General features: G+C 33.8%; 2 long non-coding RNA genes across 2 annotated transcripts; one reads left to right on the top strand and one right to left on the bottom strand.

Annotated features, from left to right (window-relative positions):
* The first annotated feature begins 8410 nt into the window (after positions 1 to 8410).
* Positions 8411 to 10598, top strand: LOC131948608 (uncharacterized). The gene is made up of 3 exons (XR_009388035.1): positions 8411 to 8448; positions 8686 to 8818; positions 10444 to 10598. It is a non-coding gene; the product is annotated as an uncharacterized LOC131948608 (long non-coding RNA).
* Positions 10599 to 14715: 4117 nt separating this feature from the next.
* On the bottom strand, positions 14716 to 15619 carry LOC131948611 (uncharacterized). Its single transcript, XR_009388038.1, has 2 exons — positions 15435 to 15619; positions 14716 to 14884 (listed from the first exon to the last, which is right to left on the bottom strand). It is a non-coding gene; the product is annotated as an uncharacterized LOC131948611 (long non-coding RNA).
* Positions 15620 to 16326: the final 707 nt, after the last annotated feature.

Here is a 16326-nt window from a genome sequence, read left to right as displayed (position 1 = left end):
GCCCTATTCTCGCACTTGTTTTGTTTCGACTATGCTTAGTATGTTCTTCAATGGACTTTATCCATTCTATCTTATGACGACCCTCTTCATGTGTAATACGATCTCTGTATTATATATTATATAAGTATAAATTATAAAAGGTATTATGTATGTATTATATATATACATATATATATATATATATATATATAAATATATACATATATATATATATATATATATATATATATATATATATATATATATATATATATATATATATATATATATATATATATATATATATATATATATATATATGTATATATATATATATATATATATATATATGTATATATATATATATATATATATACATATATATATATATATATACATATATATACACATATATATATACATATATATATATACATATATATATATACATATATATATATATATATATATATATATATATATATATATATATATATATATATATATATAAATATATATATATATATATATATATACAATGACGGAAATAATTCGAACCCCTCCCCCCCCCCCCCCACTTTAGACGCTGTTAGCGGCAAACTGGGTTGCAGCTATCAAGGGAAGATTTACAAGCACCAGGAGTTGACAGCTGACAAAAAATGTGAATGCTGGGACAGTTTTATGATTTGTCGCTGAGAGATTAATGTAATTCAAATACATACAAACAATGCATTAAGTGTAAGGAAATACAATAAAAATGAAATTTAAACTCCTAAGTAATTGTTTTTTTTAAATTATTTTTTAAAATTATTTTGAAAACAAATGTGTGTAATTTATTTTCGATATGATTACAAAAAAAACTAGGTTGTAGGAAAGAATGGTATGGTGCTACAAAAGTCAGTCATGAAATTTTAGAATCTACTAGCGTACCCGTCCCCGCGCGTTGCCGCGGGAATAGAAGAAAGTCCGACGAAATATATAAGAAGGGTTTCATCCATGCGTTACCAATCCTATATTCTTAGACTTTTGACCATGTTTTCTAAAAGTGAGCTATTTAAATGTAAACAATGCCTGCGCTTGGATCATAAATATCGGGACACGGGTTTACCTACATTACCGCATGAAAACCTTGACTGTACATTAATCACTCACCGAAATAATATGGTAGAACACACTTCGTTGACCGCCAATAAGTCAGAGACGTAGAGGGGCGCTCTAGGCACATAGGCCAAATAGCATCCTGTTAACAATAATGCAGATTGCGTCATTCACTAAAGTGACACAATTGAACAGAATTTGTTATTGAACACGTAAAACATTATTTGACGTGTTTTAAACATCATTATGACTGATGCAATATGTTAGCGTTACTAATTGTATATTCTTAGATGCTCGATCTCAATTTCTGATTGGATTGTCTAAAAATAGATGCTTTTTGCATCATTCGCAAAGTGACAAAACTGTTTGGATTTTTTTACGGACAAAAAGAAACATCCCAGTTAATAATCTAACCTTGTTTTATTTTTCTGATTATTAAAATAAAACGTATATCATTGCCCTCAGCGACCTATGTGAGCTTTTGGGAGCCGAAACAGACATTTTTATTTGCAGCCTAATCGCACCCTACCAGGGCGCCAGAGTACACGCGTGATTCAATTTAGTGAGTGTTTGCAACGCACTATCCTATCCATTGTCTATCACACTGTTTAGACCGACCGTAGTCACCATAGCGCTAACGGGAAAGACCAGGGCGCCAAATCGCATCCTGCCTGGGGGGGGGGGCGCCAATGCAAAATTAAATCCCTCCTTCCCCACCATCCACCCACCCCTATCCCCCCCCCCCCACCCCAGAAACCTTCTAGGGAGTATTCATCAACTCCCTAAAGTTTTATGGCACCGGGATAAACTGTGTCGAACAGCAATCGTCTTTTATTTTTATATACCGTATATAGAGAAAAATCCCACCTTTCCGTGGCGCGACCCTTGCGAAATTAAAAATGAATTTTTAAAGAAACCTTCCCTGGAGTGTTCTTATCAACTTCCCAAAGTTTGATGGTGATCGGAATAAAGCCGTGAAACCGCATTCGACGTTTATTTTATATACCTTATATACTGAAAATCGCACCTCCTGTGGGGCCGCCCTTGCGAAAATAAAAATGATTTTTACAGAACCTTTCCCTGGAGTGTTCTTATCAAGTCCCTGAAGTTTGATGGCTATCAGATGAACGTTGTGAGACCGCAATCGACTTTGATTTTTATATACCATATATATAGAGAAAACAAATCGCGCCCTGCCTAAGCGCCACCCCTGCGGATTCGAAAAGGTTTTTAGCGCAGAAACCTCACCCAGGAACATTCTCAACATCTTTCCAAAGTTTCATGACAATCGTGTGAACGTTGTCACCGCAATTCACTTTTATTATTTTTATATACCATATAATATAGAGAAAAATCGCACCCTCCCGTGGCGCCACCCTTGCGAAATTAAAAAAAATGTTGTTTTTTTTTTAACAGAAACCTACCCCAGAGTGTCCTAATCAACTCCCTCAAAGTCTCATTGCCATCGGATGAACGGTGTCAAACCAAAATCGACTTTTATTTTGATATACCGTATATAGAGAAAAATCGCACACTCCCTTGGCGCCGCCCTTTCGAAATTAAAAATGTTTTTTTACAGAACCATTCCAGGTAGTGTTCTAATCAACTCCCCAAAGTCTCAAGCCTATCGGATCAGCGGTGGCAAACCAAAATCTACTTTTATTTTTATATTTAATATATAGAAGAAAAAAAAACAAATCGCACCCTATCGGGGCGCCACCCCTGCGAATTCTTTTTTTTTCCGCAGAAACCTCCCCAGAAATATTCATAACAACTTCCCAAAGTTTCACGGCGATGTGATGAGAGGTGTAGTAATGCATAAAAGACAGACAGACAGACAGACACAAAGACAAACATACATTGCTTTATATATAGATAGATAGATGAGTGTGTTTATTTTTTTATTATTTAATATTAATATGATAATAATATGCTTAAAAAGCTAATCAAACCATAGACCACATGTGGTAGTAAATGTCAACCAATAATTATTATTCTCAAGAATACTAATTTTTAAAAATTATCACGATACGCCGATGCATATAATTATCGAACACTGTCGGATTATTTCAAAGCACATGGTTCTCTTAGTGTCTGCTAATTTAGAATTAGTGATATACTACGTTGATTCGGGTTAGGTTGTACGATTACGTTGAAAAAATCTTGCAGTTTTGAAATTGAGGGCCTAACATATACAGAATGAAACTACTTCCTATAATCGCTTACTTTTTGATAGTAGCCTTGGTTTGTCTGTTGAACTGTGTTGGTAAGTCTCTAGATTGTTAAATACAATATGTAAATATATAATTAACTAAAATATGTGGTTACAATAATTACTATTCGAAATTACTATTCAAATTTCAACTGAACTAAATTAACATGTTTTGATATAAAAATGTGTTTTCTTATTTTCAGTGTATTTAAAAGCTTGTTGCTATAAAAATCTTTTATATATTTTATCACATTAAGCGGGCATTATATTTTTTTCATTTTAATGGTTTCAATGCTTCATGTGCCTATTTTGGAGAGGCTTAAAATCTGCTCTAAATCCAGTTCACTCTGATTAACGGGATAAAAATAAAGCTGGTTAATTTATAGAAACTTGAAATGAAAACACAGGTAACACAAGAAACTTTTACACGATTTGTTTTTCTGATCTTCTAGATGGTGATTGCATCTTTGAAGGGAAGACGTACAAGAACGGGGAGATCACATACGATAAACTTTGTAAATGCAGGGGCACGACTGTCTTGTGTGTCTAAAAGCTGATGTAATTTAAATAAATACATGCAATGTATTAAGTGTAAAAAAAACAATTAAAGTCAATTTTAAACTTCAATGCGATTGTTTTTTTGTTTTTTTTTAAACATTTTGAAAAAGATTTTTGTTTACATTTACATTTTTTACTATTTATTATGCATTGGAAATAATTTTCCGAACAATAACTATTAATATGGAAAAAATGATAAAACTTATCGATAGTAATGAATAAATCAGGAGTAAGCGCCCTTAAAAATATTTCGTTAATATCTCATAAACAACTTAATTTTGGTAACTTTTATAATGCGGCGACGTAAACATTTAGACGCGGACACTGAACGGCATTCTATAAATACAAAATCAACCTAAGGGGTCATCCATAAATGACGTCACGCTTTTTTGACGATTTTTACCCCCCCCCCCCCTTCCCGTCCGTCACATGTCGTCACAAAAAGCCAGACCCCCCCCCCCCTAAAATGATGTCACACCTCAGCGTACAACCCCCTCAAAATTGCAGTTGAATTTGTATTTAAACATCGATATTTTTCCAAAATCTTGTCACGATACGCCGATGCATATAATTATCGAACTTTGCTGGATTAGTTCATTACACATGGTTTACGTAGTGTCTGCTAATTTAATAATAGTGATACACTACGTTGATTTGTGATCGATTGTACAAGTACGATTAATTAATGTTACAGTTTTGAAATTGAGGGCCTAACATATACAGAATGAAACTACTTTCAATAATCGCTTACTGTGTGATAGTAGCATTGGTTTGTCTGTTGAACTGTGTTGGTAAGTCTCTAGATTTTTAAAGACAATATGTAAATATATAGTTAATTAAAATATGTGGTTACAATAATTTTCTATGCGATGACGTTTTATTTCAACGGAATTAATATGTTTTGATAGGATTTTGTATTGGTCAAGATAAAAAGAAATGTAATAAACTATACCAAGATTCCACTGAAAGAATTAGTTTAAGAAAGAATGACATCGACTAACTGTTGAATAAGCGCTGACTAAATTTAGGATTGTTTAATGTTAGAATGTTTAGTAATTATATTCCATTCAACATTTAATAAGTGAAAATTAGATACTACTTTTTTTCTTATATAAACAATATTTTGCATTAGTCTATTTTTACAAGATTTTATTTAGTTCACAACGACCGTTTGTGGCAAATTTTCATCAATTTTTACCGCCTTGTGATGCAAAGATATCGTTTAAATTTTCAAGATACCTTCCTCTTTGAAGTCAATGCATTAATATCTATTTTGTATTAAATTAGATGCTAAATAGGGGTCGGCGTGGTCGGGTTTTAAATGTATAACCAACATTTTATTTAAAGAAGAAAAATAAAAAATAAAGGCGTATTAGATTTTTCCGTAGATCTAGATCATCTAGATCTAGATGATCTAGAATATCTAGATCTAGAATATCTAGATCTAGAATCCTAATAGAATTTTATTTTTTTTAAGTTTAGCCCGAGCTAAATTGTATTGTATAAATTTTATAGCGTACTAGATCTAAATAATATTTGAATGAAATAGTTCATTTCTTTTTATTCTAAACACGTCAGATGACGTCATTAGTTAATGTATAAACATTAGTGACGTCACTGTTTTATGCATTCTTTTTCACAACTATAAACGCTTTTCCTATTGCATAATTGAAACTGTTTTTCTACATTCGAATACGCCTCTATTTTTTTATTTTTATTCTTTAAATAAAATGTTGTGTAATTTTAGAAATTTAAAAGGAAACACAAAAAATACAAACATCAGAGGTAGAGTGTTCCAACATATGGACATGACCGACCCAATTAAACTGTGTTGGTGTATTTTCGACACAGAGGGCTGTGTATGAGGGAAAAATAACTATATTATAAGTGCTGATAAAGCTTGGAAAGTGATAATAAATTAAAATAAATTTGGAAAAGTGTTTGTTCGATTCTACTTAAATTCTAATCAAATACTCTCTAAATCTATACATGTATGCATAAAGATATACACGAATATACACCATATATGTTTATACGTATTCATCTTAAATTAACTTTACGAAAACAAATTCACACACACACACAGACACACACAGACACACACAGACACACACACACAGACACAGACACACACACGCACACACACACACGCACACTCGCACACACGCACACGCACACTCACGCAAACAAACACACACACGCACATACGCACACACGTACGAGCACAAGCACACACACACAGAAACACACACACACACACAAACACACACACACATATAGGCCTATATGCATAATTTTATTCTAATTTTTTAAGCTGCAATTAACTAAAACCTTAAACTAAGATCCCAAATTTGAATCGATTAAAATAGCCTCAGCTTGAAAGTAAAAATTAAAACATGCTCACTGTTGAAAAGCCACAAAACAGCGAAATGCATTCAGTACGTCAGAAAGATAAATACACGTAACGCTTCATATTGAATCTAGCATAAGTTTTAGACATCTACTGACCAAGGCCATGTTTTGTGAGCGATGATTAAGCTTGCAATCAAACAAATCAGATAAAAAGAAATGAAATACAAAGGAAAGACTTGAACTTAACTTTGATCTAAATCAGGGGTCTCCAAACTACGGCCCGCGGGTCGGATGAGGCCCGCGAAGTCCCCTCATCCAGCCCACGGAGATCTTTTTGTCCAAGGAAAATTCGTTTGTTGGTGAAGGCTGAGGAACTTTGCCAAGAAAAATCAAAGACATGCCTGGAAAAAAACTGGCCCCCGAACTGAAATTCGAAAGTTAATGCGGCCCTTGGACTGAAAAGTTTGGAGACCCCTGATCTAAATTAACAGAAAAAGCAAATTTTTATGCTTTGACAGAGTGAAAAATAGTATTCGAGACATTAGCATATCATTTTATTTGTTTTCACGTCTTGCCTGAATATATCTGTAGAACCAAATAAACATACATTTTTAAAATACTTGTTTGCGACAACATGATTTGATTTTGAGATTAGAGTCTCTTCCAAGCATTTATTCCGCCGGAGGGGGGGGGGAATTTCGCCCCGTTCCCCCCTTTGATAGAAATATAACATATACATATACATATATATATACATTGACCTGTATTATAATTAGGATTTGCCATTGGCTTGTGTAACACGCCCTTATTATCGCATTTGTTTTGTTTTATCTATGCTTATTATGTTCTTCAATGGACTTTACCCATTCTATCTTATGACGAACCTCTTTGTAACAACAGTAATATCCATTGTCGATTGGATGATACGTTGTTGTCGTGGGTTCGTTTGATACACTAACACAACAGTAGTTTGCAACTTTAAACTTTATTTACAATATCCACAATGAAATGATAATAATCCATAGTAGAAAGAAAAACAACTGGTATAGTACAATCAAGAAGCAAAGTAACGTGGTGACATCCTACTACACATTCACAGGCAAGCACACTCGTTCACCTTGCGCTTCACCTTTTATACACAGCTTTCTCTCTCCTTACGTCAGTGAACGATCTCACAAAAAGCATGTAAATACATGACGGGTCGCTCACACTTACTTCCGTTGGCCAGGTACTCTACATTCACGCAACTTCATGTCAATTACAATATAGTTATTATACATAATAGTTCAGTCTTTTACACTCTTCATATGTAATGCGATCTCTGTATTATATATTATATAAGTATAAATTATATATAAATATATATATATATATATATATATATATATATATATATGTTTAAATTTATTTATATAATATATATATTTACAATAACGGAAATAATTGGAACCCTCCCCCCCCCCACCGCGTCACTTTAGACGCTTTTAGCGGCAAACTGTATACGGAGCTTAGTTATTCTCTCAGTTATTGTTTCTTCTACGAATCATACACAACAAACAAAATAACTAAACTCTTACAACAATACGCATAAGAACATTTACTATCAGTACACACGCATCAACTTTTGCAACCCCAAACTAAAAGCTCAGTAAGTTTCTGCCTCGGCTACTTTGTGACTTCACCGTTCAGGGGAGTGGGGGTGGGGTCTGGTGGTGGGGGGGGGGGGGCAACACCTGGATATTTTATCCGTGACAGACTTCGAGGACACAAAACTGATGTAATTCTCCGTGTTGCTTTCTAAACGAAAAGATCTTTGAGGCCTATACCAGCATCTTGTTTAATTAGTCTAAAATATTGATATAGCATGTAGCCCGAAGATTTAACAAGCGCAATGCATAACTTGTTGACACCAATTTATATCTCCCAAAGCCAACATTATTTTAAAAAATTAATTATTTGTCACTCGCACATGCTACCTGTTATTGATTTGAGAAGTGTGCATTGATTTTGCTCTAGCGGTTATATAATCTACTGGGTCATTTTCTCTCTCACAACCCAATATGCCTATCTCTCTCTCACCCTGTCTTTCTCTCTTTCTCAGTATAAATACATATATATATATATATATATATATATATATATATATATATATATATATAGATATAGATATAGATATAGATATAGATATAGATATAGATATATATGCACATGCCTAGGGCTTAGCTAGGCGCCGATAATTAAGCTCAGAAGTAAGCTATACATATACGTGTAATGAGCTATTTTAAAAAAATGTGATATTTAGAGTACATAGATTAACACTGGTTTCAGTAATGCGTTTGCTTTTTTTTTTATTTGCGGTACGTGTTTTTAATTGTATGTAATTAATCTCCAAAAATCACTATCTATAAAATGGTTCAGTTTCCCCTACCACCCCCCCCCTCCTGCGTACTTTAAAGCCATAATAATACATTTCATTTCTTCACAAGTCAGCTTGGTTTGTACAGGAACAATAAACGTTTTATTTCAACAAATAGACCTACCATCTTGGCAGGATGAAACCTTATTCTTTGATAGCTGTTTCTGTCTTCGTAGCCTTGACATGTCTGATGGAAATCGTTGGTAAGTCAAAGTTAATTACACACATTTACTTATACCCTAGTGATATGTAACGGTGTGAAAGAAATGTAAAATACATACCCGTGGTAATGTTTATCGTTTATTTAATAGCTCTGTTAATTAAGTAGACCTATATGTGTAGTTTTCTCCCTTAAAAATATATGGTTCTTGTTAGTTTTCTTGGCATGGTAGGACCTTAAAACTCATAGACGTTAAACTGAAAAGTCCCGAGTTAGACGAACCCACGGGCAGACGAGGGTTGATAGCTCCTTATCTCATGATCTCATCGTCGTGGGAAATATGTTGCGGACATAAAGAGACAGAAAAAGAGAGAGAGAGAGAGAGAAAGAGAGAGAGAGAGAGAAAGAGAGAGAAGTGTCGCACGGGCTTTTATATAAGGATAAAATAGCCTTGTCTTCAAGTCTTCATTGAATTCACAGGATAGGGTCTTCATATAGTCTGTATTTCTATATAATATTTGCACGATCATACTTGATATTAGTTATATTGGTGGAGTAAATTGAAGTAGGAAAAAAAAACTAGCACAGCTTGTTTGCTGTCCGTAGCCAACAAGCCTCATTAGCCAGTGGGTCCGAACTCGGTACTTTTGGTATGAGCAACCATTCACTCACTCGCCTGACCGTGTCATACTCACGAAAAAAATACAACTTTTTAGCGCAATTTCCATTCTGGAGAATTGCGTTTATTAACTCGTCATTTCTGGGAATGGATGGATGAATGGATGGATGAATGTATGGATGAATGTGTGTCCGGGCTTTAAGTCGTATCTCCTCCTCAACGAAGCAATATCGATGACTAGTTCCAAAAGCAATTATGTTAAGCAAGTTACGAGGATGAACATAGGCCATAAAAATTACGGGTTTCTTTCATGGATTTCCCGGAAAAGCCAAAAAACCTCGAAAAAATGCAGTTTTAGGCCCATATCTCGGCAACCAGACTACTAAGCGACTTGAAACATGTACCAATCGATTCCTGCCATAATTTAGAACAATATTGCCGAAGAAAGTTTTCAAACATATCCTTTCGTTCGGTCACAAAAAATTTTTTGAATTAATTAAAATTTGGACCGAATTAGTAGGCATTTTTTCCAACCACACCACACGCGTCATCACGTTCAATAGCTGCGCCATCGCGTTCCATGGCTGCGCCATCACGTTCAGTAGGCGCGCAATGGTTTTTAGTCATGTAACTCTATTGTAAATAAAAAATTAATAAAAAACGTTTTAATAACTAACCAATGGTTTTACTAACCCTGCTCTTGATTTACGCTACGACAGAGCTATTTTTAGATAACATAAGGAAATTGCGCTAAAATTGTCACTAGACTTTTTAATTACCTTGTTTTTACTCCAGCAATGTTTATTATTCAAAGGATTCGCTTCTAGATGGGTTGCTCTCCCTGGCTATAGAGTATCAACTGTCAAGTGGTTTGGACTCGAGGCTTTACTATTCAGTCAACATGAGGATTATCGGACCGACCAGGCCTATTCCTTCTAGTGTTATTAAATAGTGCCAGATTCCTTAGAGATTGTGTAATTTTGGAAATCAAAAAGGAAACACAAAAAATACAAACATCGTTTATGTGCATTAAATTTGGTTTATTTCAGTTGGGGAGTGCCATGTCAGAGGTAGTGTGTTCCAACATATGGAGACGACCGACCCATTTGAAATGTGTTGGTGTATTTTCGACACAGAGGCCTGTGTTTGAGGGCACAATAACTATATTATAAGGGCTGATAAAGCTTGGAAAGTGATAATAAATTAAAATAAATTTGGAAAAGTGTTTGTTCGATTCTTCTTAAATTCTAATCAAATACTCTCTAAATCTTTACATGAATGCATAAAGATATACGTGAATATACAACATATATGTTTATTCGTATTCATTTTAAATTAACATTGCGAAAACAAATTCAGATACGAAATATGTCGAAAGAATAGATGCAATGGACAAAATATACTTTCGCATCTGGGCGCCGTGAGAAGGGACGAAACAAAGAAGGACATTCGTCTTCTGCTGCCTTGTTCACACTCTCTCACACACTCTCTCTCTCACACACACACACACACTCTCACACACACACACGCACACACACACACAAACACACACACACACATATATATGCATAATTTTACACTCATTTTTTTCAGCTGCAATTAACTAAAACGTTAAACTAAGATCCCAAATTCGAATCGATTAAAATAGCCTCACCTTAAAAGAAAAATTTTAAAACATGCTCACTGTTGAAATCCACAAAACAGCGAAATGCATTCAGTTCGTCAAAAAGATAAATACACGCAACCCCTCATGGTGAATCTAGTATATATAATAATCATTAAAAAAGTTTTTAAAAACCCACGTTTTTTGATTGAACTAAAAAGTAGAAAATAAATGCTATACATCACAATAATGCAAGCGATCACTCTACTATAAGCGATGAAAAACGTGGGGCGCCGAAGTAAAAGTTATATTACTATTGATTAGATAATACTATTGACTTTTATTAGGGAGCTTGTAGAGAGTCAACAGTATTAGAAACTGTAAGAAAATCACGGCGCCCCACGTTTTTGATCGCTTATAGTAGAGTGATCGCTTGCATTATTGTGATGTATAGCATTTATTTTCTACTTTTTAGTTCAATCAGAAAACGTGGGTTTTTAAAAACTTTTTTAATGATTATTATTTTCTACTTTTTAGTCTTTGTCTGTTTGTTTGCATTAAAATCTTGCTATCGATTTTATCTTTTCACTTTTTTTTGGGTAAACGAAGACAACTCGTAAAAAGACAACTCGTAAAAAACACGTTGTGTGAATACGTTACTGACTAGAACACATAGATTTGAACCCGTGTCGAGTGGGATAGCAATCGTGTGCCCAACCACTCGACCATATCGTCTCCCCCATACTGGCCACCAGTTGTTACGGTTGTTTGTACACAAATACAGCCTGAACACTACTCAGTAAGCAAAGAGGGAGAGTACCGAACCTTGTTTTCATCAAATTACAGTTACTGGGTGATGTCCCTTTTTCCCCACGTTTTTACTACAATTATATAGCGGTCTAAAATGCTCAATAAAATGTTTTCATGGATCAATTTAGTAATAATAAAAATTGTATATTCTATTGTCGTCCAAAACAAAGCTTCCCTGAAAATTTCAGCGCGCTAGCTAACTGGGAAGTGCCAGAAATTTCGATCGCAAGATTTGATTGGAAAAACAGAGACGAAAGCAATGTTAAAGAAAACGTGGGAAAAACTCAATTCTGTATGTAACATGATCGTAAAATTGTTTGTCGTGGATACTTAAATGGATTTAAGTTTTAGATTATTATAGTACTCGTGGTCTAAATTTATGAGTTAAAAAATTAAAACTGAAAGTGTTGGGAAATAATTTTCATTTTGCAAACTGATAGTAATAATTGTCGGCATGTTCATTAAACACAATTTTAAAAAAATTATCATCTTTTACAAAAATTCTAATTATGTCTGAAAATTATTTATATTTAGTCCTTTAGCACTTACTTTCCTTTGATAATTTAGGAAAACACAATTACTCCCCTTTATAAAACAATACATTAATGGAAAAGAATGTACTTTTTATTACTTTGTTTTGGTGTTGGGAAAAAAAAATAATTACATAATTAGTGGGGATTGATCAAGTGCAAATGTGTTAGGTATTTTTAATACTGCCTTTTATTTATTCTATACACTGAACTTACTGTTTACTAATTTTTTTTAAAATCAATAACAGTTAATAAGCCTGGTCCTACATGTCCTATATGTTTATTTCTTTCCGTTTACGGATAAGCTTGGAGTATTATAATTGTCCTCTGGCGCCAAGACAGTGTGCGATTTGGGGCCCCGGGCCTCCCGTGTTCGGTTTGGCGCCTACGTTCGTTTAAGTGAGTGCAAAAGACTGAATAAGTTGGGGTATTATAGTCGTTTATTAAGCTGAAACAGGCAATTCCGCCGGCGGCCCAGCATGGCGCGATTTGGCACCCCTGTGAGCACTTTGCGTTTATGTTCGCGTTTGTGTTTTCTTTGTGTTTAGGTTGGGTTTGCGTTAGTGGTTGGGTTTGCGTTTTGATTTTGTTCGTTTTCGTTCTTTCTTTTTCGTTTGTGTTTTTTTTCTTTGGGATTGTGTTTGTATTTGTGTTTGTGGTCGGTTTTGTGTTATCGTTTGTATTAGTGTTTGCGTTTATGTTATGTTTACTTTCTTTATTTGTGTTTTGGTTTTGGTTAGTTGTTGTTAGGGTGGGCAATGCCGGGTATATGCTGATTACTAAACTCACACGTCATGTTTCTTTACAGATAGGTTTCAGAAAGCTCTTTTATAGACACCTGCACCAAACTACAAGAAGATATACAATTTTATATAATACTAGCCGTCCCGGTTTGTGTTGTGTTGTGTTGTGTTGTGTTTTGTTTTGTGTAGTGTTGTGTTTTGTTTGTGTTGTGTTTTGTTTGTGTTGTGATTGTGATGTGGTTGTGTTGTGTTGTGTTTGTGTTGTGTTTGTTTGTGTTATGTTCGCGGTTCTTTTTTTGTGTGTTTTGGTTTAGGTTGGTTGTGGTTAAGGTGGGCAATGCCGGATATATGCTGAGTACAAAACACACATGTCATGGTCCTTTACAGATAGGTTTTTCACAGAGGCCAGAGTAGGGCCTGGCCGGGACGGATAGTTTAGTATAAGTTTTAGACATCTACTGACCAAGGCCATGTTTTGTGAGCGATGATTAAGCTTGCAATCAAACAAATCAGATAAAAAGTAATGAAATAAAAGTTAAAGACTTGAACATAACCTTATTTCTAACTAAAGCGTTTATTGTTGTGACAAGAACGTAATATACAATGACGTTACATGACACATGTTTAAAAATAAGGAAAAAACACAAAACTGATGGAGTCATCTTCCAATTTTAAATATAAAGAAATGCACTAATTCATTCGAATTTGCTTTAGATCTACTTATTAAGACGTACGCCAATAATGAGTTATTATACTTAACTATCTCAGGGCTTGATTTTTTTTTATACATCTTTGCTTGCTTTGCTATGGAATTAACTAATTTGGGATCAAATTTAATTTGAAATAATAGTGCATATTCGCGTAATTTATTTTCCTAAATAGACCATTTATTCAGCATCAAAGCCAAAGTGCCTAAATAGCTGATAGTGTAATAGTTACCATGCGGGTGGTACGGGTTCGAGACACACCAAGTAAATCTTTTTTTTTCAATTTTATTTTAGATGAGGATGATAAAGTTGCACGGAGCAGGTGAAATATAGTTCACCTGTTTCTGTCTTCTCAGCATATGAAACGTTAGTGTGGTCAGACCCATGCTCAGCCGAAATACGTGTTTTTAAAAGACAAAAGCAATATAACTACCATTGAACAGCCGGCTTTTTAGCAAATTTGTGTCTCTTAATTTTAAGGCTCTTAACCAGCTTGTTCATTGAATGTGGTGCTGTGTTGACTAATAAAATCTTTCCTTAGTGTAAACACGTGGCATGTGACGTCATTGTTTATTGCGTTCTTTTCAAAACTATAAACACTTTTCCTTTTACATAATTACAACGGTTTTTCTACATTCGAATATGCCTTTATTATTATTTTCCTTCTTCTTTAGTCTATACATTTAAAACACCCAAAATATTATTTTCAACAAACGTCTGTGACAATGTCTTCACATATCGCTGAAGATACTGATCTCATAGCATGTGAAAATATTTTGCGGACAGAGAGAGAGAGAAAGAATGTCACACATTGGCTTTTATACATTAGGATAGTTATTGTTTAGAAAATTATGTATTTCTTAAAAACGAAAGTGTATTTAATTACACACATTTAATTTTAAAATGTTTAAAATATAACAATCACATACAAGTTTAAAATTTACTTTAATTGCTTTTCATTACACTCAATACATTATATGTATTTTATTACATCAGCTCTCAGGCACACATCACAGCCATGTCCCAGCATCTACAAAGTTTATCAGATGTGACCTCCATGTGCTTGTACGTCTTCCCACCATATTTGCAATCACCAGCTAGAAGATAAGAAAAACAAATCGTGTAGCATCTCACTTGTGTTACGCTGTGTTTTCTTTTCAAGTTTCTATAAATTAATAGTTTTATTTTTTCCCGTTAATCAGACTGAACTGAATTTAGAGCAGATTTAAATCCCATCAAAATAGCTACATTAAAGATCAAAACCGTTAATATGAAAAAAAAGGTGTAATGCCCCGTTAATGGAATAAAAATTAAAATAACCTTTATAGCAACATGATTTTAGATACACTAAAAAATATAAAAAATGGAGCTATTATGTTTTTTTTTCATAAAAGTTTTGGTAGCTAAAATATATTTTAAAAATCTTTTGAACGAAAAAGCTTTTGGGAAAGAAAGCTGATTACTTTTCTTATTTTAATCTTGTTCAGTCACATTAGTTTCGAAACCGTTTGAATAATTTTTGTATGCCAATTTACTATCTTCTTCTTCTTAAATTTTAGTGATTGAAAGGATCCCATCCAACACAATTAAGAAAACGTGTCAACTGTTTATGCGCCATTGAGGCCATTGACTCTGATTTCAGCTTACTTTTGTTTTTGGATTTGCTTCCATAGCCTTTGTCCAACCAAGAACAAACTACAAGGCAGTAGTTGTTTGATTTTGGAGTTGTCTGTCCTAGATGAATGGCTGCCCCAGATCACGAGCCTCATCTAGCCGAGGGTACGAATTCGAGACTCATCGGTTTAGCAACCATGAGCTTTACCGAATCGACTTAGCCGACCCCTAATATATATATATATATATATATATATATATATATATATATATATATATATATATATATATATATATATATATATATTGTCTTAATAGAGACTTACCAACAAATGTCAACATACAAACCAAGGCTACCATCAAACAGTAAGCGATTATTGAAATTAGTTTCATTCTGTACATGTTCGGCCCTCAATTTAAAAACTGTAAGATTTTTACAGTGTTGTTGTACAGTCTAACACAAATCAACGTAGTGTATCACTATTGTTCAATTAGCAGACCCTAAGTAAACCATGTGGTATGAGCTAATCCCGTAAAGTTTGTTAATTAAATGCATCGGCGTATCGTGATAATTTTAAAATTTATTTAGCTAGTAATGTTTGCTTATTTTGGTAAAAGTGGGTTGTTTATGTTGATATAAAATAAATCGGGAGTTTTCTCCCCTAAACTTTCTCGAATATTCTTAAATGAAACAACAGGGAATGGCAACTCGGAATAAAGACATGATTTTTCATTCATTTTTAAATACTTAAACTTTGTAAAACAGAATAGAATCTCATAGAAAAAAAGAATTGTACACCAAGCGAACATCGAATAAAGATGTGTATAATAGTGCGGAATATTATTAGTACTTTATAAATTCACATGCGTTTTTTTTTTGAGAAATCGGAAATAGTTACAATTACTATTTCCGGTAAACGGAAAT

The sequence above is a fragment of the Physella acuta genome, unplaced genomic scaffold (assembly GCF_028476545.2).
Source record: "Physella acuta isolate Inbredline_101_S28 unplaced genomic scaffold, ASM2847654v3 ptg000651l, whole genome shotgun sequence".
In the NCBI taxonomy this organism is placed as follows: Eukaryota; Metazoa; Mollusca; class Gastropoda; family Physidae; genus Physella; species Physella acuta.
Note: the sequence above shows the minus strand (reverse complement) of the source record. Positions and strands in the feature narration are given on the sequence as shown.